This window comes from Bombus affinis, unplaced genomic scaffold, assembly GCF_024516045.1.
Source record: "Bombus affinis isolate iyBomAffi1 unplaced genomic scaffold, iyBomAffi1.2 ctg00000658.1, whole genome shotgun sequence".
NCBI lineage: Eukaryota > Metazoa > Arthropoda > Insecta > Hymenoptera > Apidae > Bombus > Bombus affinis.
The window spans coordinates 5,001-15,000 of record NW_026109262.1 but is presented as its reverse complement, the minus strand read 5'-3'; the positions used below and the strand labels follow the sequence as shown (position 1 = coordinate 15,000).

The 10,000-nt window shown below is 53.3% G+C and overlaps 1 pseudogene; it reads left to right on the top strand.

Moving 5' to 3' along the window:
• Window positions 1-171, top strand: part of LOC126928194 (large subunit ribosomal RNA) — a 2,928-nt pseudogene extending 2,757 nt beyond the window's left edge.
• The last annotated feature ends 9,829 nt before the right edge of the window (window positions 172-10,000 follow it).

Genomic DNA, 10,000 nt, shown 5'->3' with positions numbered 1-10,000 from the left:
GAAGAAATTCAAAAAAGCGCGGGTAAACGGCGGGAGTAACTATGACTCTCTTAAGGTAGCCAAATGCCTCGTCATCTAATTAGTGACGCGCATGAATGGATTAACGAGATTCCCTCTGTCCCTATCTACTAGTTTCCAAGATGGCGGCAAGTGGGACGGACGCGTGCACGTCGCTCCGCAGTCTATAAACGAAAAAACCGGGCAAATTAAAAAGTTCGGGCGTAAAAATTAATTTAAAGCAAAGTGGGAGTGCCGAGGAAAACGTGTAGTTAAAAAGAATCGTGGAGATCGCCGAATTCAGAGCGAAAAAAGCTAATGTAAATCGCCACGTGCGAAAAGTGAGGTTAGCTGACGCGACGGATAGGAAAAACCGAAAAATCAAAGATCTCGGGAGCGAAAAATAATTCAATAGGCAGAGTTAGTGCTTAAAATAAAGTGCATGCAAAAATATTAGTGGAGATTTCCGCAATAAGCGCGGAAAAAGCAAAGAAAGTGCCGCGTGTGCGAAGCGAGGTTAGGCCACGTGGCGGACAAAAACGCGTAAATCGAAGATCTCGGGCACGAAACTAAAATAATAGGTAGTGCGAGTGCTAAAAAACATAGTGCACACCGAAAGTTTAGTGAAAATTGCCGCAATAAGCGCGGAAAAACAAAAGAAAGTGCCGCGTGCGCGAAGTGAGGTTAGGCCACGTGGCGGACAAAAACGCGAAAATCGAAGATCTCGGGCACGAAAACTAAAATAATAGATAGTGCGAGTGCTAAAAACATAGTGCACACCGAAAGTTTAGTGGAAATTGCCGCAATAAGCGCGAGAAAAGCAAAACAAAGTGCCACGTGCGGGAGGATAGGTTAGCGGACGCGCGGCAGCCATCTTGGGTCGAGCGACCGAAGCGCCGCCGCCCGGGCATCTTGGGAACCAAGAGCACGCTGCTAGGCGGCAAATTCAAATTCAAATTCAAACCCAGGGGTTTTGAACTGTGAAGAGCACGCCGCCGGACTCAGCGCGGGAGTGCTCGCGGGAACAAAGCGCCAACTGAAAGTCCGCGAGGGGGATTCAATACGCCGCTGGACATAGCCACCGGGAAGCGAACAGCCGCAGCGGCAGCCGCAAGAAGCGGCAAGGAGCCGGTGATGCCGACGCTAGGGCACTCGTCGCCAGGCGCAGAGGCCAGAGTGGTCCTCCAACCCCTGAGGAAACAGATGGAAAAGAACGAGGCCACTCCAAGCCCGAGGATACCAGAGAAGACGATGAGAGCAAGCCTGGGGAGAAACAACCCCCCCAGAGATGAGGAGAGATTGGCCGGGGAGGATAAGCGGCAAGTGCCCGATATAAAGGCACAGGCCAGTGACATAGAGAGGAAGGTCACGGCGTTCTGCTTAGACTCGGCCAGGAAAATAAACAAGGAACACGCCGCAGTAATCCTACGGCACTTCAAAGAAATGAGGGGCATTGTTGACGAGCTACTGCTCCATAATAGCTACCTGACAGGCAGGCTAGAGCAGAGTGCCGGAGATGAGAAGAATAAGGAAACGGCGATAATGAACGCCGTCAACAAAGCAACCAGGCGGCTAGAAACAGCCGTCTTGAGAACGACGCAGCAGGAACAGAGGGAGCCGACATATGCCGAAAAAGTAAAGATAACGAGCAACAAGGTCGAGCAGACGGCGGTCAAGCCGCCCAAAAATGTGGTCATAATTCGACCGGAAAGAGAAGGCGGCGAGATTCAAACGAGCGAAGAAGCACTTGACGCGGTGTTCACCCTAGTGAATCCCCGCAAGAGAGGAATCCAAGTTACGGCCGTCCGGAAAATAAAGGGAAACGGCCTAGCCGTTGAGACGACGAAGCCGGAGAGCCTAAAAGAGTTCACCGAGAACTCGAAACTAAAGGAGGCTGGACTAAAAGCTAGCACGCCGCAGCGGAGACCCCCCAGGATGATCATCTACGACGTCCCGAGGGACATTCCAGAGAAGGAGATCCTGGCCTGCATGAGGAAGCAGAACCAAGAAAGACTAAATGAGGACGACGTTGCAGCCATCAAGTTCTGCTTCAGGACCGGCAGAAAGGATCAAGAGGAGACGAACTGGGTCATCGAAGTGCCCCCCCAGGTAAGGGAGAAACTATTGAAAGGTAAGATCTTCCTCTCATGGAATGCCTGCAAAGTTAAAGATTACATAGCAATTAGTCGCTGCTACAAGTGTCAAGGATACGGACACGTGGCAAAATATTGCCGCGTTAACTACGAAATCTGCGCGCACTGTGCAGAAAGTGGGCACAGCACTAAAGAGTGCAAAGATAAGGATGGGCACGCCACCTGCGTAAACTGCAAGAGAGCAGGGAGGAAGGGCGACCACGCAGCTTCCAACGCGAAATGCCCAATGTATACGAAAGCCTTGGAAGCAATAATAGCAAGGACGCAATATGTATAAAGAGCAACGCAGGGACAGAAGAGGACTTGGGAGGAAAAGGGAAATAAGGATCCTGCAGCACAACATGCAGCGATCCAAAACAACTCCTTATGAGATCCGGACGCAAATGGACGCCGATGGGGATGACATAATATTAATGCAAGAACCATACAGCGTCGATGGGAAAATACCCGGATTCGGCACAGGAGTCGCGATCGCCTGCAGAGGGTCGAAGCACAACCCGCCAATGGCGGCCGTAGGGATAAAATCAGAAACCCTAACGCCCCTCGAGGTCGCCGAACTCTGCACAACACACTGTTCCTGCGTGCAGATAAGCGACGGGGAAACAGAGGTGTACGCGGCAAGCCTGTACTTTCCGCCGACAGGAAACATCGAGGTCGGCGTGCAACAGTTGGAGAAGGTACTACGGTGTCTCAGAGGCAAGAGGATCATCATCGGCCTGGATGCGAACGCAAAATCACCGCTGTGGTGCAGCAGGAGCACCGACGACAGAGGCGAGGCCCTAGAGGCAGTCATAGCGCAGTACGGTCTCCATGTCCTGAATCAACCAGGACAACCCCACACGTTTGAAACAACTCGAGGGCGATCAAACATAGACGTGACGATGGCGAGCCCAGAGGCAATACTCCTTGTAAAGGGCTGGAGGATACGCGAAGATGGTACCTCCAGTGACCACCGGATACTGGAGACGCTCCTCGACTTCGGGACGAGAAGCACCACACCGCAGCTTCAGGAAAGACGCTATAACACGCGAAAAGCCAACTGGGAGGTATTTCAGAGTGCCCTCACAGAGAAAATGGAGGCACTCAAAGAAACAACCCTCCAGCAGGCAGAGGACGTCGAAAGAATGGCCGGGCAACTCCAGGCAACCCTGATAGGTGCCTGCGACACCGCCATCCCAAAGAAGAAATGGTACTACAGGTCAGTACCCTGGTGGACGCCCGAACTCACCAGAGCAAAGAGAAACACCTACCAGGCGAGAAGAAGGTATCAGGGGGCCAGGGACCCCGCTACGAGGGAGCAGGAGAAGCTGCGGTACAGGTCAACACGAAAGGAGTATAAGAGGATGCTGGCAAGAGCAAAAATCCAGAGCTGGCAGGACTTCGTCACCAAAGAGGGTAACAGGGAACCTTGGGGCATCGCTTACAAAACAGTCGCAAGGAAACTCAGAGGAGAGGAAACAACATCGACGCTGAAGACGCCGCTCGGATATACCTCCAACTGGCGAACGACCGCGGCAGCGATGTTGTCCGCACTTCTACCCGACGACGAGGAAGACACCGAAACGGAGGAGCAGAAGGAAATAAGGCGGAACTCGACAAACCCCCCCAACGTAGAAGACACCCCTGAATTCAGCTTCGAGGAACTCAGTGACGCCGTGAAACGGCTGAGGAAGGGGAAGTGCCCAGGCCCCGACCTGATTGAGGTCGAAATAATCCAACGGGCCTGGGGAAGAATACACCAGGAGCTCCTAAGGCTCATGAACGGCTGCCTCGCCTGGGGAATATTCCCCAAACGGTGGAAGGTCGCAAATGTTATCACCATCCCCAAGGGACCGGATCGGGACAGAAGCAATCCGAAATCCTACAGGCCAATCTGTCTGCTCTCCATGATAGGCAAGCTGCTAGAAAGGCTAATGGCCACCAGGATGGCACCTATCTTCCACGACCACGCGCTCTCCTCCGACAGACAATATGGCTTTCGCCCCGGAAGATCGACGGTGGACGCGATCATCAAGCTCCGCGAGAAAATCGAGCAAATGAGCGAGAAGAGGTACGTCCTCGCAATAGCACTCGATATATCAGGAGCCTTCGACAACGTCTGGTGGCCGAACGTGCTGCACGAGCTCAAAAGAAGAGAATGCCCCGACAACCTGTACCGGTTAACAAGGAGCTACTTCTCCGAAAGAACCGTACAGATTGCTGGGAAAAACGAAGCAGTGAGCAAGCCCGTCACGAAAGGATGCCCGCAGGGATCGGTACTGGGACCAAGTTTCTGGAATCTCGTATTTGATGACCTGCTGGCTGAGCTAGCGGGAAACGCGACAGGGTGCGAACCCATCGCGTACGCGGACGACATCGTGATTCTAATTGCCGGCAACACGAGGAACGAGCTCCAGGAAAAGGGACAGGAGGTAGTTACCCGAGTCTCTACCTGGTGCACCAGGAAGAAGCTAACGTTATCGGCACAGAAAACGGAGATGCTGCTCGTCAAAGGTAAGCTGGACGCGGAGAGGCCACCGATTATTAAGATTAGCGGCAGGAATATAAGGATGGAGCAGGCAATCAAATACCTCGGAGTGCACCTCGAAGGAGGGCTAAAAGTCAACAAGCACGTGGAGGCAATAACAGGTAAGTGTCAAAAACTCTTCAACAGCCTCGCGAGGGTGGCCAAGGCGAAATGGGGACTCGGACACGCAGCCATGCGTACTCTGTACAGAGGGCTGTACGAGCCGATAACCACATACGCCGCAGCCGGCTGGAGCGACCTACTGAAAGGGAAAGCGAGGAGCAAGCTGATAAGGTCACAGAGGATGGCACTCCTCCGAGTGACCAAGGCCTATAGAACCACGTCAACCGAGGCACTGCAGGTTATCGCAGGAGTCATTCCTATTGACCTCCTAGTCGAAATCAGGGCAAGACTCCACAATAAGAAGAGGAGGCGCGACGAAGCGCCCGACGAGAAATCCATTGTCGGCGAGGCGTTAGATAAGTGGCAAGAGCGCTGGCAAACAACGCCAAAGGGCAGGACGACCTTCGACTACTTTGCTAGCATCAAGGACAGACTGGAGAACCGCTGGGTGAGACCCGACCACTACACGACACAGTTCATTAGCGGCCACGGGGATTTCAACGGTAAGCTCAAGTCATTCAACCTCAGCGAATTGGACACATGTGAATGCGGCGAAATAGAAACCGCCCATCACATCTTAGAAGACTGTCCAATCTTCGATGAAGAAAGGCAGGAATTCCGAAATGCACTGGGAGAACTCGATCTGCGCTGGCCGGAAGAAAAGCGGGAGTACGTAACAAAAGACGTATACCCCCACTTCTGTCAGTTTGCAAGGAAAGTACTCCAAGCGAAGGAGGAGAAGAGAAGGAACGCCCTACGAGAAATGGGAGGTGCAACGCAGCCAGGGCGACTGCCAGGAAGAGGATCGACGCAACTGGAGGGGCAGGCAGGCCGGCCTCTAAGGCATAGTCCAAGACTGGCCCAGTGCGTGCCCGTACAACGACGGGAACAAGAGGAAGAAACCAACGAAGAGGGACTCTCCGAAGAAGAAGACGGCGACACCCAATAGTAGAGGAGCAGGAAGGAGACGAAGAAGAAGAAGATAAAACAGCGAAGAAGGGATACACGCACGAAAACACAGGACCCATGACAGGACAATACACAAAACACTGGGAACAGGAAGAGAACTAAGGATAAGAGGACAAGAAAACCAACACGAGCCGGAGATAAGACCTGCGACCGTCAGTGCAGGCGACGCTCACGCAAATGAGTGCCGTGACGGTGCAGGGACAATCGGCTGCAAAGCCAACCTGCTGGGACCGAGCTATATGCTGGCAGCTCCGCCTCCCCGTGGCCCCCGCTGGTAACGGTGCTGCGCGATGCGCGCATCGCGCGGCGCCGGCTAAGCGAGCTGCCGCCCGAAAGGGTAGGTTCAACTTGCCCACTGACCCGAAAGGAGAGGGCAGGGTTTTTCCAAGTCGCGCGCCGACCACCTATGCGCGCCGTTCCCCGGGCATTGGACGTCAGAAAGTAGGATATAAATAACATCTAGCGAAGCCAGTATGAGTGCTACACTCCGGGAATGGCGTGGCCGGCCCAACGGTCGAGCCCCTAATCGCTCAATACTACTTGTCCCTATCTACTGACTAGTTTCCAAGATGGCGGCAAGTGGGACGGACGCGTGCACGTCGCTCCGCAGTCTATAAACGAAAAAACCGGGCAAATTAAAAAGTTCGGGCGTAAAAATTAATTTAAAGCAAAGTGGGAGTGCCGAGGAAAACGTGTAGTTAAAAAGAATCGTGGAGATCGCCGAATTCAGAGCGAAAAAAGCTAATGTAAATCGCCACGTGCGAAAAGTGAGGTTAGCTGACGCGACGGATAGGAAAAACCGAAAAATCAAAGATCTCGGGAGCGAAAAATAATTCAATAGGCAGAGTTAGTGCTTAAAATAAAGTGCATGCAAAAATATTAGTGGAGATTTCCGCAATAAGCGCGGAAAAAGCAAAGAAAGTGCCGCGTGTGCGAAGCGAGGTTAGGCCACGTGGCGGACAAAAACGCGTAAATCGAAGATCTCGGGCACGAAACTAAAATAATAGGTAGTGCGAGTGCTAAAAAACATAGTGCACACCGAAAGTTTAGTGAAAATTGCCGCAATAAGCGCGGAAAAACAAAAGAAAGTGCCGCGTGCGCGAAGTGAGGTTAGGCCACGTGGCGGACAAAAACGCGAAAATCGAAGATCTCGGGCACGAAAACTAAAATAATAGATAGTGCGAGTGCTAAAAACATAGTGCACACCGAAAGTTTAGTGGAAATTGCCGCAATAAGCGCGAGAAAAGCAAAACAAAGTGCCACGTGCGGGAGGATAGGTTAGCGGACGCGCGGCAGCCATCTTGGGTCGAGCGACCGAAGCGCCGCCGCCCGGGCATCTTGGGAACCAAGAGCACGCTGCTAGGCGGCAAATTCAAATTCAAATTCAAACCCAGGGGTTTTGAACTGTGAAGAGCACGCCGCCGGACTCAGCGCGGGAGTGCTCGCGGGAACAAAGCGCCAACTGAAAGTCCGCGAGGGGGATTCAATACGCCGCTGGACATAGCCACCGGGAAGCGAACAGCCGCAGCGGCAGCCGCAAGAAGCGGCAAGGAGCCGGTGATGCCGACGCTAGGGCACTCGTCGCCAGGCGCAGAGGCCAGAGTGGTCCTCCAACCCCTGAGGAAACAGATGGAAAAGAACGAGGCCACTCCAAGCCCGAGGATACCAGAGAAGACGATGAGAGCAAGCCTGGGGAGAAACAACCCCCCCAGAGATGAGGAGAGATTGGCCGGGGAGGATAAGCGGCAAGTGCCCGATATAAAGGCACAGGCCAGTGACATAGAGAGGAAGGTCACGGCGTTCTGCTTAGACTCGGCCAGGAAAATAAACAAGGAACACGCCGCAGTAATCCTACGGCACTTCAAAGAAATGAGGGGCATTGTTGACGAGCTACTGCTCCATAATAGCTACCTGACAGGCAGGCTAGAGCAGAGTGCCGGAGATGAGAAGAATAAGGAAACGGCGATAATGAACGCCGTCAACAAAGCAACCAGGCGGCTAGAAACAGCCGTCTTGAGAACGACGCAGCAGGAACAGAGGGAGCCGACATATGCCGAAAAAGTAAAGATAACGAGCAACAAGGTCGAGCAGACGGCGGTCAAGCCGCCCAAAAATGTGGTCATAATTCGACCGGAAAGAGAAGGCGGCGAGATTCAAACGAGCGAAGAAGCACTTGACGCGGTGTTCACCCTAGTGAATCCCCGCAAGAGAGGAATCCAAGTTACGGCCGTCCGGAAAATAAAGGGAAACGGCCTAGCCGTTGAGACGACGAAGCCGGAGAGCCTAAAAGAGTTCACCGAGAACTCGAAACTAAAGGAGGCTGGACTAAAAGCTAGCACGCCGCAGCGGAGACCCCCCAGGATGATCATCTACGACGTCCCGAGGGACATTCCAGAGAAGGAGATCCTGGCCTGCATGAGGAAGCAGAACCAAGAAAGACTAAATGAGGACGACGTTGCAGCCATCAAGTTCTGCTTCAGGACCGGCAGAAAGGATCAAGAGGAGACGAACTGGGTCATCGAAGTGCCCCCCCAGGTAAGGGAGAAACTATTGAAAGGTAAGATCTTCCTCTCATGGAATGCCTGCAAAGTTAAAGATTACATAGCAATTAGTCGCTGCTACAAGTGTCAAGGATACGGACACGTGGCAAAATATTGCCGCGTTAACTACGAAATCTGCGCGCACTGTGCAGAAAGTGGGCACAGCACTAAAGAGTGCAAAGATAAGGATGGGCACGCCACCTGCGTAAACTGCAAGAGAGCAGGGAGGAAGGGCGACCACGCAGCTTCCAACGCGAAATGCCCAATGTATACGAAAGCCTTGGAAGCAATAATAGCAAGGACGCAATATGTATAAAGAGCAACGCAGGGACAGAAGAGGACTTGGGAGGAAAAGGGAAATAAGGATCCTGCAGCACAACATGCAGCGATCCAAAACAACTCCTTATGAGATCCGGACGCAAATGGACGCCGATGGGGATGACATAATATTAATGCAAGAACCATACAGCGTCGATGGGAAAATACCCGGATTCGGCACAGGAGTCGCGATCGCCTGCAGAGGGTCGAAGCACAACCCGCCAATGGCGGCCGTAGGGATAAAATCAGAGACCCTAACGCCCCTCGAGGTCGCCGAACTCTGCACAACACACTGTTCCTGCGTGCAGATAAGCGACGGGGAAACAGAGGTGTACGCGGCAAGCCTGTACTTTCCGCCGACAGGAAACATCGAGGTCGGCGTGCAACAGTTGGAGAAGGTACTACGGTGTCTCAGAGGCAAGAGGATCATCATCGGCCTGGATGCGAACGCAAAATCACCGCTGTGGTGCAGCAGGAGCACCGACGACAGAGGCGAGGCCCTAGAGGCAGTCATAGCGCAGTACGGTCTCCATGTCCTGAATCAACCAGGACAACCCCACACGTTTGAAACAACTCGAGGGCGATCAAACATAGACGTGACGATGGCGAGCCCAGAGGCAATACTCCTTGTAAAGGGCTGGAGGATACGCGAAGATGGTACCTCCAGTGACCACCGGATACTGGAGACGCTCCTCGACTTCGGGACGAGAAGCACCACACCGCAGCTTCAGGAAAGACGCTATAACACGCGAAAAGCCAACTGGGAGGTATTTCAGAGTGCCCTCACAGAGAAAATGGAGGCACTCAAAGAAACAACCCTCCAGCAGGCAGAGGACGTCGAAAGAATGGCCGGGCAACTCCAGGCAACCCTGATAGGTGCCTGCGACACCGCCATCCCAAAGAAGAAATGGTACTACAGGTCAGTACCCTGGTGGACGCCCGAACTCACCAGAGCAAAGAGAAACACCTACCAGGCGAGAAGAAGGTATCAGGGGGCCAGGGACCCCGCTACGAGGGAGCAGGAGAAGCTGCGGTACAGGTCAACACGAAAGGAGTATAAGAGGATGCTGGCAAGAGCAAAAATCCAGAGCTGGCAGGACTTCGTCACCAAAGAGGGTAACAGGGAACCTTGGGGCATCGCTTACAAAACAGTCGCAAGGAAACTCAGAGGAGAGGAAACAACATCGACGCTGAAGACGCCGCTCGGATATACCTCCAACTGGCGAACGACCGCGGCAGCGATGTTGTCCGCACTTCTACCCGACGACGAGGAAGACACCGAAACGGAGGAGCAGAAGGAAATAAGGCGGAACTCGACAAACCCCCCCAACGTAGAAGACACCCCTGAATTCAGCTTCGAGGAACTCAGTGACGCCGTGAAACGGCTGAGGAAG